The 17226-nt window shown below is 41.2% G+C and overlaps 1 pseudogene across 1 annotated transcript in view; it reads left to right on the top strand.

Annotated features, from left to right (window-relative positions):
• The first annotated feature begins 749 nt into the window (after positions 1-749).
• Positions 750-17226, top strand: part of LOC309673241 (cytosolic phospholipase A2 epsilon-like) — a 38081-nt pseudogene continuing 21604 nt past the window's right edge. The window contains exons 1-4 of the transcript in view: positions 750-793; positions 2473-2537; positions 3086-3158; positions 16467-16603. The product of the transcript in view is annotated as a cytosolic phospholipase A2 epsilon-like (transcript). The remainder of the gene's footprint in view (positions 794-2472; positions 2538-3085; positions 3159-16466; positions 16604-17226) is intronic.

Here is a 17226-nt window from a genome sequence, read left to right as displayed (position 1 = left end):
CTGCTGCACGGTTTTCTGCCAGAAAATGGAAAAGTCAGCTGTCATTTTTATATCATATTTTGATGACACTGTGTTGTGTTTGAAACATCTAGATGTTAGCACTTAAGATGAATCAATGTATGCTCTACTTTTGAAGATAAATTTTTCTCAGATAATTTTTACTCAGAAGTTTTGTGCTTGTGGAAGGGTTCTGAAAGCAGGAAAACTTATATCCACCTGACACCTGAATGAAATTGGGGAAACCTATACCAACAAGCAAGTCAACCCCCTCCACCTCCAAGAAAAGGAAATATTTTTTTTTTTTTTAATAGGTGGTCTTTTAAAGTTATTTTATCCTCAATACTTTTGGTTGTTGACTGAGGTGCTGTAGAGCTCTGTTTTCCTCCAGCCTACATGTGGCTGCTGTTATCTTCTCTGATTTGTGCATTGCTTAAGCTGCCAGGTCATAGGTACTCATGAATAAGTGCTGTGCATTATCACTCCCTTATCTTGAATTGCTAATAATTCTTGGCACCTTGGTGTGTACAGCCTTCCCCCAAAACACACCTCCGGTGTTTAGCTATCAAATAAGCTCAGCAAATTCCCTCCCCTTCTCTCTTCATGCTTTCCCTTTCAGACAATGAGGAAGGTGGGGCATGGATAAGCCACTTGGTCCTCAGCAGATGCCTCCTTAAAGTTTGCAGAGGTACTTCGTGAGTCACTGCCGGCTGTTGCCTCTAACAGTGAAGTGACATCCATATCTGACTTGTATGCAGCTGGGAGCACGATGGGATCGTACTGGAGTACTCGTGAGGTAAGAGTGCAAAAATTCAGACCACATTTCAGGACGACCTGAGGTGGGTGTGTGATTGGGATTCTGGTGCCTAGAAGAGGACTTGGGAGCTGTTAGTCCAAATTCATTTATGTATTCATTTCGTTACGTCAGGATGACTGATAGCTTGGCTGATATTGGCTGGCCTGTTTGGTATTTTTGCCTGCCTGGCATTTTTGGTAGTGGAGGGAAGTTCAGCCACAGTGAGTGATCCATGTGGAGGCTGGGAAGCAGTCTGAGGTGCCCCACAGGAGCTTGCTGTGGATTTGGGCTGAATCTGTGGTTTGATACAAGCATTACGTAAGTTGGGTGCTTCCACAGTGCAGCATCTGCCAGCTATGGGTATAGTCACACGCTGCGCCCAGGCAGCTGTGCTAGCAGCCACCCGGCAGTGGTGTACACAGGAAGGTCACTGACTAAAACCAGTGATTAATCATGGCCAAAAAGATGGTCCTAGTTTGATATTTGTTCATGGCTGACACCCAAGAAAATCTTGATCTTGATTGTCCATAATGTCTGAGACTCTTTTTTTTATTTTTTTTTTTTTACTATTACTTTTTTTTTTTTTTTTTTTTTTTTTGTGGAGCATAACCAGGAGGGAAAGCCCTAAAACTGCCTGTTGGACTTCAGGGAGTCAACATACCTCTGCCCTCTTCTCAGCTCTGAAATTAACCTGCTGTTTGGCTATAAGCAAGTTATTTAATCATTGTGTGCATTGCTTCCCCTGTTGTAAAATGGAGATTATAGAGCTTATCTCCTTAACGTGGATGTATGTTAACATAAGTGTGCATTGATGCTTGGAGACCTCGAATGTGGGATCCCTATGGTTTAACAAATAAAAAGCACAAACATCTAACCAAACTGGTTAAAGAAACTCTAAGGATCTAGTGGTTCATCCTTTGGAAAGGAGGGGAGAGTAATGAACAGAGTCCGGCAACGGTCTTTGTGTGGAAAGTATGAGTACAAAGCAAGGAATGGGACTGTCATCTCTGCTCTTCCCCTTGTCCTTAACCACTGAAACAGCCTCGTGAGAAGAGCAAAAGTAGAGGCATCTTGGTGATGGGGGAGCAGGAGAATTGTTCCATCCAGAACTTGAAACTAGACAGAAGACATTAAAACGTGCCCTTCTGTTTTGGAGTGAGACATAAAATACAGACCAAGGTCGGCTTATCATAATTCAAGAGTGATAGGGGAGTTTGTATCCAACTCCTCAGCTGGGTCAATTCCTAACTGGAAAAAGAAGAGTGACATAATCGCCCTAAAGGGATTTAATGGAGTCATTTTGCTTGCAGAGAGTGGGAGAGGGATTAGGTAATGACTTCCAGTGAAGCAATAGCTAAAGTTTCAGGTACTAAAATCTGAAAGAATTAATAATTTGTTTGGGCTGTGTCTAGTTATTTGTCTTTCCTTGTGTGCTTGATGTTTCAGCTAATGATCCTTTTTGCAAATATCCGGCATCAGGTTTGGGTGGGGAAGTTTCGTTAACATCTCTTCCTTGGCTGTTTTCTTTCATATAGGTTCTGTTGCATTTGTGCTGGTGGTGCCACTGAACAGTTTCATTTTCCTCTGGGGTCATGATGCTTTTGAACATAGCTAAGGCATTGAAGCCTACAGCATCATGATTGTATGTTCTACCATGGATTGTTTCTGTTTCCTAGCAGTTCTTTGTGCTTCGTTCATTCTCCTCTTCCTGACCGCAGTAGCTGAACACCTCAAAACTTTTCGTGTATTTGCTCTTCACCATTTCTGGGAAAAGTTCCTGATAAAGATTTTAAATGGAAAGTTGGAATTTTTACTAAGCAAAATTATCTGAAGAAAATGTCTGCTTTCAATGTGAAATTTCAACTGGTCAAGAGAGTTAAACTTATTTTATCTTTGTCTACAGCTGCTTAACAGAGATGCTTCTCATGGTCTCTCTTTGCTAGCTTATTTTTTCCAGCTTAATTGTTGATAAAGATTTCTTTTAAATTAAAATGTCTTCTCATGTAATGCAAGCATTAATTTTATTTAAAACCATTTTACTTTGTTACCCATTTTACTGTTATTTCTTCCATCAATGACATATATACACAGAGGAATGTTTTCTTTTTTTCTGCCTCTTTTATTAGCTCTACCTAGACATGGGTTTAACTTCCAAAGCAGTGCAAGTACTTTATCTTCCAATTTTGCTGCATGGCTTTGAAAACTGCAACACATGCTTATGGGAGGGCATGTTTTATGAAGTGTAAATGACTTAATATTTATGCAGGTAATAACTCTGTCATTTTTCTGCAGAGCGAAGAATGCCCGTGCTGCTCACTCTCTGTGAAAATCATACGGATGAGAAATCTGAGAAAGGCAGATCTGTGTGAGTATCACAGTCTTTCCTTGCAGTTCCCAGCAGTTCAGTTCTGAAAGCAGAGAATATAAGCAAGTACTGTAACTTGTATCTGTGTACGAAGTGTCATCATGGTTTCAAATACTGATGCATATTTGAATTTGGACTATTCTTAGAATGCAGTTTTGTATAAACAATATCTTTCAGTTTATAGAACGTTGCTATTAGTGGAAATATCAAAGGTCTACTGTGGTGTACTGTAAAGTATCTTAACTCTTAACAACCTTCAGAGCCAGTTTTGCTGAACAAATTCAGCTGTTAATTCTCAGTTGCAGTTTTTTATGCACTGAGATGCGGGCTGCTCCTCTGCTTCTTGACAAAAATGCCAGCACTGATGTCGAGTGGCTGCTGGAGCCTGTGGGGTAACATGGGAGCTTTCGTATCATCTTCTGTACCTGTTTGTTTTTTGCAGACAGCAGAAATACATACAGGCACGTCTGAATATCTATTTGTTTTAAAAAAAAATAAAATATAGAGGAACGTTCTATATGTCATTGTAAAACAACTTTTTTCTGTCAAATGTTTACTGAAATGTGTTCAAAACACTGGACTTTCAAGGCAAAACCAGTGTCATTGAAATGTTTCTAGGGACTTGGTGGAATGGGTGGAAGTGAAGAGAGAAAAATCTCAGCAGTTACTCAAGTAGGAGAAAGTAAGCTGAAGGTCAACTCAAATGTCTGCCTCAGAGCAAAAGAACAAGGCAGGAATGCAATGGAAAGGGAGTGAATATGAACCTTTGCATAAGTAAGACCAAGTGAACTCAGCAAGAGTATTTACCTCCATGGAGATTCCTATTCAGTTCCTGCTTTTCTGCCGTTAAGCCTAGCGCAGGAATACTTTTCTTGAAAACAGCGCATCTTCAGACAAGAATGAAAGGATAATTCAGTTCCCTCTCTGTCTTTTTAATCTCAGTTGAGCTGTTTTCTGGCATAAACGATACCAGTCCAAGCAAATGCCAAAGTTGCCCCGACAGCCAATAGCATCAAGATAACCACCTACAGAGTTGATAACCAAATATCTGCCTCTGGCTGAAAAATCAGGGATGTTTAGTTTTCTCTACATTTTATTATGATTGGAAATCACAGCCTTTGCATTCTTAAGGACAAAAGAACTTCCAGATATCCATAGCTATTTATCTTAGCTCTATATCTTTTATTAGTTTTTATCCTGTATCTTCATTTTGACCACGTTTGACTGCCTGACTGCAGGTATGAAGCTATATCACTGGAGATTTACTTCCAAAGCCAGATGTGGAGGAAGGTCTTTGCTGGCCGGAGCCAGAAGAAGCAGTGCTAGGTGCCAGGGTCTGAGAGGAACATCCTTGTCCATTCCCCATCCCAGTTGCCTTTCTTTATCGTGCAACAGAGCACCAATTTTATTTTCCCTCTGAGAGTCAGGAGCAAGTTACCTGTGGCACAGCAGAGCGCCAGTGAGACTTTTTATGCACCTTACCTGTATGCTCTCTCAGAACACTTAATTTTGTTAGTGGAGCCATGCACATGATACACATCATAACAAACGAGACTGTGTTAGAAAGCATTAAATTGAATTACAAAACAAGTGTGAGTGTGCAGTAGGAACCTCTACACGGCAGCCCTTCCATTCTTGACAAAAATGCTGTGCAGAGAGCATTATGCACCTAAACGATGAGAGATGTCCTCAGAGAAAGACATCCAAAGGCATCTGTTAAAAAACTATGTCATGGAAGAGAGGGGTATTGGCATGTGCAGCAAAGTTCACTTTGTAGTCTTTACCAAGTTCATAGTGGTTTAGGCTGAAGTGGGCATTTGTAGGCAGTGAGAGAAGTGGAGACTTTGAAAGCAACTTGTGGAATCCTAAACTATACATTTCATTGCACATGAATGGAGTCACTTGAATGTAACTGCACTGAGTTAAGAAGCAAGTAAACTAACTAGGCTTATATATCTGTATTTCTGAAGGTATTTACTTTCCCAGGATTAGTCTTTGCTCAAAAATTATATTTTTTTTTTAAATATTTTTTTTTCGGGAATGTATTTGTCATGTAATTAATGTATTTGGTCAAATATTTTTAAATATTTGAAATATATTTGGCTCAAAATATATTTTAGGAAAAGACTATATTTCCCACCCGCATTTATTTGCTTTAATCACTATTTCTGTACAGTTTAAAGCTGTTATGAGAGACAGAGATGAGGACAGAGAGTGGAAAGACGGCACAGACATAATTCAAACTGCAAAGAGCCATCGGTGCTTTGTTGGAGTCAGAGTCTGATTAGACCAAGCTGTGGTTTTTGGAAGACTGCCTGTTGAAGAAGCTGTTCTTCGGTTGTGGCACTGCGCAGCTGAAGTGTCATCTCTGTGCAGAGGGACTGCTACACGCAACCCGCAGTGCCCCTGCCTCCTTAGATCTTGCACATGCCACATAATATAGGACTTGGATTTTTATTATGGGATAGCTGTGGCAATCATCTATAATCATGATCTCCCGTCCTTTTCCCTTTGTGTCAGACTGAAGGTTGTATTTGTACACGGTGTGAGCATAATAACAGGAATCAGGCTAGTGATGTGTGTTGAAATCTGATGGGAATAAGGCTTACTCATGATTCAGATGGATTTGCTACATTACGTAGGTTATCAGGCAACTGCGATCTGAGGAGTACAAATCATTCCCAAGACACAGCTGTTGCAATTTCTGGGCATGTTTGAGTTTGGCTAAATTTTCCCTGTCAAAAGTTGTAAGAATAGGGATACCAGAGCAGTCCAAAGTTTTATCTGGATCAACAGTATGTCCCCAGAACTGGCCTATAATAGACATTTTTGGGCAGGACAAACACTGGAGCATGCTGTCCCCTGCCCCAGTCTCCCAAGAGATCTGTGAAGGCCCCTTGAAGTCACCTTTATGCAGGGCTCTGCCTTTCCACCATTTAACCATGGGAGAATTTCTTTCTGGAGAGACTCCTCTGCTGGCCAAGCGCCACTGCATCTCCCCTCCTGTGTGCCGACTATAACAAGAACCAGGCCCACGCTGTGTAAGTTCCCCAGAGCAGATCTTTTCAGCATGGCTGCCCAGACCTGCCTCGCTGCGCACGGTCCCGTCGGAGCACACCCGGCACTCGCTGTTCCCAGGGGCTGCCACTGCAGCCACAGCAGGGCACGGGCTGCCTCCCGCAGCTGCCAAACCTGGGTTTGTGCCCCCCTTTTCTCGGTGGCAGGGTTCACAGGTCTCCCAGGAGGGAAAATAAATGCCCTCTACCCCGCAAGTTGAGAAACCTGCTTGTTTCATGGGCTACGTGTGAAATATAAAGTAACAGTTTCTACATACACGTATTTTGCAGAAATATCCCCTTCAGGAGACAAAAAAATGTGTTTAAAAATATTGGCTTGCCCTACTTTGTATTTAGCAAAGTCTGAAGCTCCGGAAAACTTTTCCCAGAATGGCCTACAGCTACTTTTTTTTTTCCTTTAATATGACAAGGCTCATTAGATAAAGCCTTAGGCATGTCTTTTACCATAGTATTAAATCTGGGTCTTCTTAAATCTGGGCCTTGTTTTTATGTAATTTCATAGCAAACTCCCAGTACTACGCTACCCATTGATTTAAAAATTTGGAAGGCAGTGTTGCTAGTGTTTTTCCTTATATCACCTAAATCTTGTGTAACACCATCATAATAACAAATTCCCTTTAATTGCCATGTTCTCCAAAGGAAGCTGTTGTGTGTGGAAAGGACTGATTGAACACACACACAGAGCAAGCTGCGTATACTACTTCTTACTTCTTCTTGGCGTACAAGTATCTAAAGGGTGGGTTGAAGGAGGATGGAGCCAGGCTCTTTTCAGTGGTTCCCAGTAACAGGACGAGGGATAACAGGCACAAGTTAGAACACAGGAAGTTCCGTTCAAATACACGGAAACACTTCTTTACGGTGAGGGTGACAGAGCACTGGCACAGGCTGCCCAGGGAGGTTGTGGAGTCCCCTTCTCTGGAGATTTTCAAGACCCGCCTGGATGCAGTCCTGAGTAATGTGCTCTAGGCAATCCTGCTTTAGCAGGGGGGTTGGACTAGATGATCTCTAGAGGTCCCTTCCAACTCTGAAAATTCTGTGATTCTGTGATTCTTACCTTTTTCACTGACCGTAGCACCAAAGGGAGAGGGTGGTGGCAAAGGCGGCAGGCAGGTAGCATGGGCAGTACCAGCAGGCAGCTGCCTGGGCTGGCCAGAGCTAACGGCATGTTTGCTTTTTGGGTGAGATGACTTCACTGTCAAAATGAACGTGGTCACTGACTTTTGCCACCGTTGAGAGAAATCCTGGGACACGGTCCTTTGAAAAAGAGCACTGGTGTCTTTGCAAGGCATCTCCTCCGAGTTCCTGATGCCACTGGCTGCTCAGGCAGGCTGCGTTTGCATTAACGGAGAGGAAACCTAAAAGCAGCCCAGGACAACCGCTTGGCAATAGGAATCTGCACAAGGACAGAGAAGTAGTTACGTGGATAGCTGCCAAACTGCAACAAGACCTGTAAATAAGGATTTCCTCACTGGTTAAGAAACTGAAACAAACAGGTATAAAAGCAACTGTTAATCACCAGAAGCTCCTCCCTGTGATGTCATATCTTGAAGCAGGGCTTTTCTTACTGTAATTGTAAGCTGGTTAGATCAAGATCAAGAGCTAATTGCATGACTGCTAAGGTACCTGTAAAAATGGGACCCTAGTCCTGACTGATGTTTAGAATAACAGTCATAACCACAGTTAATAATACGGACAACAAATTAATGGATAATCTCAATTAATATGATGTGAATCAACTTCACAGTTGCAGTTCATAACAACCTCTGCTCTTTTCCATTCAATCTTCTGTTTGCCTTTATCCAATCGTGTTACCCAACTCTGGTCCCACTCTTTCACAGTTCATTGCTACTCTCTAAACACATGCAGAACCCTGGTTTCCCTCAGGTCACCCATTTTGTGTTCTCTGGTCTTAGAGATTATTTCAAGGTTTTTCCCTTTCTCAAGTCTTTAACGTTTTGTTGGCAGAAATGTCACGATGAAGTGTATTGTATAGAGTGTAGTGTATATTGTATTGTATGCAATTGTGTTGTGTATATAGTAAGAAGTGTGGAGGTGAAAACCCTGTCCTGTGCCTTCATAGTATCATAAGACGCCACTGAAAAGGACAGTGCTGTGTATAATCAAGGAGCTCACTAATATGTTACTTGTTTAGGGATCTTGGTCAGGGCACCTCCTTACAGCTATGGAACTAATTGCATCTCTACTGTTAGGTATCAATAGTTTGTATGTAGGTACACATGCATCTTCTGTCAGCCATACTGGCTTCTGTGTACTTCTGTGTGCCAGAACAGAAAGCTCTTCTGTTGGTTAAAGGTATAGTGTGTGATGTTCCCCCATGACTTCCTCCAGACTCTTGGTGTAACCTTGGAGAAGATGAGTTTCCTCAAAACCTTAGTTCCTCGTCTCCAAAGCAAGGGAATGCAGCGAAGGCATTAGGAACCCCATAGGGGTATTAGGAGAATGAACTGATTACTGGCTGAGGGACTGGTAAAGGAGTGAACAATGTTAGATAAACGTTAGGCTCATCTCTGTCTCAAAGGCAAAGGTGAGAGCAGCTACTGTGCTCCAATACTGTATCGGCACAGGTGGTATTGCAGCTGTTGTCCCCGCTGAACAGGGATGATCTTTAAAGCCTTTTGTGAGGGTACTACATATTCCTAGCAGAATTCATTGTCCTCTGGTTTAGAGGAGGCTTCTACTTAAGTGGTCGAAACAGGTTTTAAAATGTTTTATAATTTTTTAAAATGTCAAAACCTGTTTTAAACCAGGTTTGAAAAGGGTGGAGGCAATGGAAATGAACAAGGGAGAAGCTTGGGTGGAGAAGAGAGGCTGGAATGAGTAGGTGACAATGGCAGCAAAGTAGAAGCACAGGTGTTTTGAGACGACACAGGTCCATACATCAATTCATGACTTTTCTCTCCTCCTCTGCCATTTAGCTTGCAGGGTTAAAAGGCAGTGACAGACTCTGTTCAGGACATGACTTTCTAGCTTGCACTTGGAAAATTCCGGCCGACCTGGATGAATTTTTCTGCAAGAGCTGAGGCACATTTCATGAAGTGCTGTGCTAATAAATAACACCGATAGCACAAGACTAGCATGCAGTTTCTTTCAAGCGTGTGTAAGCAACTTCAGCTGTTGTCAACAGATAATGACGATGAAGTATGTGCTTTGATTTCTGAATAGGTTTTCTTTATTTACAAATTTCTTTGGGCTGAGCTGTGTAACACCTTTGCACCACTTACGAAACTAAGCTCAGCGTTGCCTTTTCCCATGCTTACAGTCTCCCACATCTTCTTAAAAGTTATTGTACCTTGGTATTTTTGATCATCCTTGATAAGGACCATCTTTTACTTTATATCCTGCTTACTGTTGCACAATGATGTATTGAGTTTAAGACCAAAGTATACATTGCTTGGCACTGAACAGTAACCACGAATTGAATATCAGCAGATCTGTGTTTACAGGACTATTAGTGGTTATGTGGGACATGCAAAGTAGTTCATAAAGAATATGAAGTTTGATACAGACATTTACTTATTGCAGGACTTGCTTCAGGATTTTTGAGGTATTTCTTTGACGAGAAGAAGGTACAACTCCTCATCTTTGGTATTTTATCGTGGAAAATACATTTAAATGCATTTTTGTTCATTGATTCCCAATAGATTTTCTTATACACTGTTAAAGAACCTGCAGAATCTGTTCTAGTTCTGTCCTGGTTGTTCCGGTTTCATCAAGACAGCAGTATCTGCAGTTCATCCAGTTATGCCTTAAGCAGTGTGACTGATATCTGTAATCAGTGATTCATTCTTTCCCGTACCCTCTGAGCGGAGACCTGTTTTGTTTTATGCATCTGTGCTCTCTTAGCGCACTTTCACACGTGTCTGGGTGAGTGCTGCTGAGGTGAGCTGCACACTGAAAGCACAATGCGATAAGGCCGGTGGTATGTCTTGGTCCCTGTGGAGGTTTATTCTGAAGACTCAGAGCAGTGCCAGGGAAAGCCTTGCCCACAGGCAAGGTTCACAGAGCTTGAGGAGGACCTTTATCATCAATGGTCTCCAGAAAGGAGCTTCAGGCAAACTTTTTGCTGAACCGAGGACATTGTTTACCTTGTAGATAAGGACCAAGAACCCATACGTGATTTGTTACTATGTGGGAGGCCCATGTAAAGCAGGGAGGCTAGGTTTAACACGGCTGTGATAGTCTGCATTGCCGAAAAGACACAAAAGCAGGAGCCAATAAAGTAGTGCTGCAGTAGTAGCCAGCGAAGGTTGAAAGTAAGATTCACTCACAAATGATGGTACTGGGGTTTGCATCACATTCTGCTACTAAATTGGCAATCTTTTTGAATGTTTGCCCAGCCAAGGTATTCATCTTTTCCTGTTTGTTCAGGACCAATCTTGACCACCTTTTTTTTGGAATTCCCTCTCAGTTCAAGAATGAAAACTAGACAAAAGGCGTCTTGGGTATAAACGTTCTTCTAAGTCAGAGATATCTCTTCTTAATGCTTTAATTCATTCTTACTCACAGGAAAGGTGCTGTAGACTGCTAGCTCAGTTGGGAGTCCTGGAGGACTCCAGCCAGAACATGAGCTCATTTAATTTCACTGTGAAAATAGGATTAGTTGTAGTCTTGTGATAAAAGACAGTCTGGAGGCTGTGTGTTTATCTGCGGCTTCCTTCGATGCGAAAGAAACTGGCGGCGACATCTTTGCAGAAAAGGCGTATAAAATGTGAAATCTTGGTTGCCAAAAGCAAAGCGCGTGCTGGAAGCACATCCAAGTCGTAGTATTTATGTCAGGGTGAGCCGTTGCTGCAATGTAAGCTTTTAATCTAGGCTGAATGAACTCTCTCCTAACAAACAAACCAAAACAACCAAACTGTAATCTTTGCTTGCATGTTATGCCCTGTAGGTCCAAAATCCAGTTCGCAAAACGGTGACTTACATTTACAGATTTTGGGATGAATTCTCAGGTACACGAAGACCTGTTTACGGTGTGGTATAAACACTCCTACTTCCAGCGAGTTGTCCCGGTATGTTATGGATTTTTTTTACCAAATTAATTAATCAGCATCAACGTCTTTACCTTCATATTGGCTGCTGCAAACTATCCTGTAAGGGAATGAGGTGACTTATTGCACCCTACTTTTGTCACTTAATTGTAACAATGTGCCTTATTATTTCCATGCTGTTTCCTTAGGCATAACTCTTCCATCCCCACCATAAAAACCAAAGAACTTCTACAAGTATCTATTTTTATTTCTGTGTAGAGAGTCTACAGTAAACTCCTATGGATTATCAGTGCTAGCTGCTTCCCGTAAGTGAGACTTTGTTATATTTTTAACCTCACTCGTCAGATTTGCAAATATTTTCTGGTTTTCACATACATCAAACACTGTGAAAGGAGAACACCTCATGCCAGTCAGCTGACCTTGTCCTTGCCATCATATCGTGCTACAGCTTTGTGCTAGCTTCCCATTCAGTTCCAAATTCTGCCTGAAAAAAAAGATATGTAGGAGAAGTGTCCCTGCCATAAAGTTTATTTATTCAGTAGGAAAGTTTTGGTTTTAAAACCTCTGAGTCTCAATTGAAAAATTCAAATCGGAATTACTGCTGCAGTGCACTGCGCGTGCTGCAGTTCAGTCTCAGTTCCTGCACAAGATTACATGTCCCATGATGCATTGCTCCTGCTTTTTCAGAAAAATCCTGGAGGGGGATATTAGAAAAAGTACCATAACTGCATGTTTTTATAAAACATGTTAGAGGCATTTCTGAGTCAAAATAATGATGGTTAAGGAAAAAAAAATAGTTTTAGCTAAACATTAAATACATTTTTTTTTTCTGTTCCCTTACTAAGTAATATTCTTGGGAACACTTTCTGAAGAAAGAAAATTTGTGATTTTTGGTTCAGCTGCTTCTGGTATTGATTTTGTTCCCACTCCTGTTTTCTTTGAAATCTGAGGCACTCCTGTGTACTGCTTGCAGCTTGTTTCCAAGTGTGTTTCCATGATGTTTCCCCCTAATAATGGTTTCTTCAGATGCCCAGCACCTCTAACTACCCACTATGTCTGCATTAACAGTGTCAATGTCTGGCCCAGATTTATTTTTTAGCTAGCTTATTTTTAAATGGAAATGAAAGAAATTTCTAAAAAATATTTTCCAGCGATAGATTTGAGATTGCACCATATATCACTGCAAGACAGTCTGAGGTGGAACAAAGGAAGCCTCACCTCTTGGTAATAACTCTTGGCCAAAAATATACAGCTATTTAGTTCCTACTGGCTGAGTAGGAACAGTAAGAGTAGGAACAGTGAAATAGTGGCAATGATTATGAAAGTTCTAAAAATGGGTGTACCTATTGAAATGCATGATTTCTAGTTCTACTTTTCCAAAAGAGAGCATACACAAGGGTGACCTAATGACATCTGTGCCTCTGTTAGCATGCACAAATCTTGCAAGAACAGCTACATGTACCCAAAATGCCACTTAGGCAGTATAATTTATCCCCCGTTGCTTCATGGAGAAATTAGAGTGGATGGGTAAAGTCGTAGCCCAGTTGTCTGTGGGTTTCTCTGCATTATATTGCGTTGCTTTTGTATTGTTTCCTTTGATGACTATATTGCGATAGTATATGGAGTCTCTAGGTATGGATTTTGGCCTTGTTACTTCGACACTGTGTGTCTTCGGAAAGGAAAGGAAGCAACTTTTCCAATGAACTTACAGTCTTACTTTATACTTTGTATGTGTCAAAGAAGGAGGTTTGGAATTGTTTTGGAGACAGCACATGGATATCTGGGAATCAATCTCTTGGGCTGGTGTACAGTGTAAGGATGTCCTATCGCTTCTTTCCCTGACAGTCAAGGCTGGCAGGGAGACCAGTTAGTTGGTTTCCATGCAATATAATTGACGTGACATGATTATCCTGTTTATTGCCTTCCAGCATAAACATGGGCATCACGTGGCAGCAATTCCATATGACACCTTGTAGGTTCACCTGGGCTGGTCCCTTTCTCCTGAAGCAGGATCAAGTTTACCTTGTCTGTCATTCTTTGATACATATCTGGGTATCAATACCCTGTGAAATGAGTTACCTAAAAAATGTATAAAGTCTCTCTCGCTAGAGCTGACTCTCTTAGAGCTTGAGCAGTTTTTCTAATATTTGTCTTTACTTCTCTCTGACCATGCAGAGCCACAGATCATTGTCCTCTTTGCATCAACCATTCGGACATTGCAGAACTGACTATTCCCATGTTATCTGACAGTCTTTGTTGTTGTCGTTGAATTAGCAAACTCAATTCTTTCAGCACTTTCTCATATGCCAGCCTGTATAAGTCAATCTTCTTCAGTCTGGATGCGTTTAATTTTAGAAGCTGGTAGCAGTTAAAGCCTTTTATGGTGGAGGGAGGCAAACAGTGAAAAAGAACTGCAACATGGAAGACACTGAGCATCCGCTTGCTCCTGTCCAGGGCTGGGAGTGTATGGAAAGAGATCTCAGTGCTAAGTCTCACCACCTGCACTTACGTTGAGCATTGTATATTTGGGATCTGGTCCAAAATTTATCTAAATCTGTGTTGCATGTGTAAGCTATCAGATAAGTCCTGCAACATTATAGTTCTGAGCCATAATTTGTTATTCTTCATGCAGTGGCCTGGCTGTAATTGCCTGTTTTCAGGTTTGAATATCTTTGTCTCCATCTGCATTCTTGTCTTGGGCTATGTCAAGACTGAGGCCTCGTTGATTGCTAACTGAGCTGATGTTACATATGGATGATCAAGTTGTGGGACTTTGTTTTGGCTCTTATTAAGAGTGAACAGCCTTGCTAAAGACTGAGCTAACTTCTCAAGTTGGCTATAGGTCTATTGTGTTCAGAGAGGATGAAGGAATGGACAGAGATCTCATCACAGCTCTAGATACAAGATTTTAAGTCACAAGTTTAGAGCTTCTTTGATACTCTGAAAATATTGAATGCCTGTCTTCTAAATCAGGATTCATAGCTAGTCTATACAACAAAGAGATATTCCAGACCATAAATGAACAAATTCTCTAAAGTACACGTATATCAGTAGTCCACAACTGACAGATGTAGTTGCTGGAGAAACATGTATTCTTATTCATACTTGCTTCTTTGGCACCGTCTGAGGAAGTAACTATGCAAAGTTAATATTATCTTTTTTCAAATGTTAAAAATCAATGGAAGAATTGTAGAAAATATTGTGGGGGAGAGAGCTAAAGAAATTATTTCATCACCTCCTTTACCAATAAATTGTTATCTACAGGTACATTGCACGTACCCTGCATTTTAAAATTGCAGTAATAAGTCTAAAAATATCCTAATACTACTTATAGACTTCTGCATTTGTGATGTTAAAGTCATTTCGTCCCTGCTGTGGACAGTAAGGCGGAAACTATCAAATGCATGCTGAAAAACTGGAAGGTATTTCGTGTTCAGACAGTACCAGAAGACTTGAAAGATAAATCATACATAACCTGATTGCACAAACTGCTTTTAGCAATATCTGTTCATTGCCACATGGATTATACCACAAGTTTAAAGAAAGCATGGAATAAGAACCAAAAGACTGGTAGAGAAAGAATAACATAATTACTGATAAGGCACTCTCTTCTTGTAGGTCATGTGGAAATATTAATAACTGTAGTTATTTTTTGTATAATGCTTTTAATCATGGGATGTCAAAGCAGGCTACAAAACAGGAAAGGATCGTTATCACTGATTTATTGATGGAGAAATGTAGATAGAGAAGCAAGATAAATTTAAATGGAAGGAATAGTCCAGAGTGACTTAGCAGCCCGGAGCAGAGCCGGGGCTGGAGCCAACATGCCATGAGACCTTTTCCAGCAGGTTACCCGCTTGGTGATGCTGCCTCTCAGCATGTATTCCACAATTCCAAACTGCCTGTTATTACACCCAGATCTGTCCTGCTACTGTGATTACAAAACAAGTTCTGAGAGCTTGAGACACTAGAGGTAGCTGTGGTTGCCCAGCAGACAAAAGAAATGTCTGTTGTCTAAAAATAAGTGCGAACAGTGTACAGGACTGAAGGACAGCAGATTTGCTCCAAATGGAAGGGCTGAAAAGGGTGAATGACAGTGTAGAGAGAGCAAGTGCCACCACGTTTCACTGTCTTTTCAGGGTCTCAGCTTATTCCTACAAGTTCATGAGACATCAACTCTTATATGCACTTAGAAGCAGATGCACAGCACTGCTCCGTGCTAAAAGAACCATCATCATCTTAGCAGTAACAGAGAGAATCCTAACCACCAAATACTTCACATACATGAAGTCAGCACACAAAAGGAAAGTTAGTTGCACAGACATACAAGTACCCAACCTGCCTCTCACCCGAAAACTCTGGCAATACCCAAGAGACAACTCGTCAACAATCTGAGCGGTGCCCGGCGTAGCTCTGCTCACCCGGTCAGGAGGCTGTTCACCCCAGCTTGGGGCTGGGGGTGGTTCCTGGGACCTCACTCCAAAGCAGCCCCTGTGTATTATGTAGCTTTTATGCCATCCTTGCACATAACCATGCAACCATGTATTCAAACCTACATTAAGATAACACCTTTCTAAGAAATTAGAGATACCTTCACTATCAGGGCTCAGAGACTAAATCAGTAAGATAAAAGTGCATTGCTATTTTTACATATTTCTTGGCGGTGAAGGGATGTGATCACATGTTGGGTGAGACACTCGGCTCATTGCATGGACTGGGCTACAGCTGGGTGGGGGCAGCAGACCAGAGGGGGAAGATCGTTCGTACCCAGACCGTATTTAGCTCTTCCGTTCCCCTCCCAAGAGGAAAGGACAAAGTTAGACCCTTGTCTAAATGCTCAAAGAGTTAAATAAGTATTTTACCCTTTAAAAAGGTTCTCTTAAAATGTAACCCTTTTTCTTCTCCATCACAGAAATCTGTTGATTTGCAACAGACAGAGGACAGACCAATAATGGGTTTTGTTAAGTAAAACTAGTTCTGCGTATCTTTTTCTTACTGGTTGCCCTTATTGCAGTAGCTTCTTTGAATCTCCATTAACGAACAGAGCTCCCACCTGCAGGAGGGAACTCTTGCTAGCGAGTGCTATTGAATACAGACTTGTAAGAAAAGTAATAGAAACAATATGTAATTTTTGCAGCTTGCTGTCTATACAGTGCTTATAAGGCTGTGCTCTAAGATATTTATAGTAATTTATTAGTTATAATATATCTTTTCAAATACAGTTAGTCAAACTGATTGCTATGTAAGCCTGTCCTTGCCCACTGCTTCCCCTGAGACTGTGCGGACCAAAACCGTCAAGAACTGCAAAGATCCAGTGTGGAATGAAACATTTTGCTTCAGGATCCAGAGCCAAGTAAAAGTAAGACGCAGAGTGCATTTGTTTTTCTTCTGGGGCAGGGATCTCGTTATGTGGTTGATATGTAGGGTACCATAAAAATAAATACGTGTGAGGGACTACAAGGATATGAGTAAGTGGATGTGGAGTAGCATGCAGCAGCAAAATAAAATTTTATTTTCTGATATACAAAAGACAGCCAAGACATTTCACAACTATCCGTATAATGTTCTATCACTTTTCACTTTTTCTTCTTCTTTTCTTTTTTTTTTTTTTTAAATCACTCCTTTTCAAGAGTAAAGGTGAGAATTTCTGAGTAAATTGAACAACATGAAAGACATGTATGAGCTAAGTAGTGGAAGCATATCAGTGTGCTTTTTTAGTATTCCTTTGGAACAACCTGCAATTAAAAAAAATGACAAAACAACAGTTGAAGTTTGCAAAAGAAGATCAGCTGAGCTTTTACCATGATGATAAACGTTAGAGCTTAAGAAGATTTGCAAGTCCCAAAAGACCTAAAAGACAGCATCAACATCAGAGTCTAGTAGTCCACAAAGATCAGTGATAGGCCAAGTAAGCCAAGCTTACTTCACGCTTGGGACAATCAAACTCTGCTTTACAGCTTGCACCCTTCATTTCCTAGTGCT

The sequence above is a fragment of the Vanellus vanellus genome (genome assembly GCF_965231255.1).
Source record: "Vanellus vanellus genome assembly, chromosome: 6".
Lineage (NCBI taxonomy): Eukaryota > Metazoa > Chordata > Aves > Charadriiformes > Charadriidae > Vanellus > Vanellus vanellus.
Note: the sequence above shows the minus strand (reverse complement) of the source record. Positions and strands in the feature narration are given on the sequence as shown.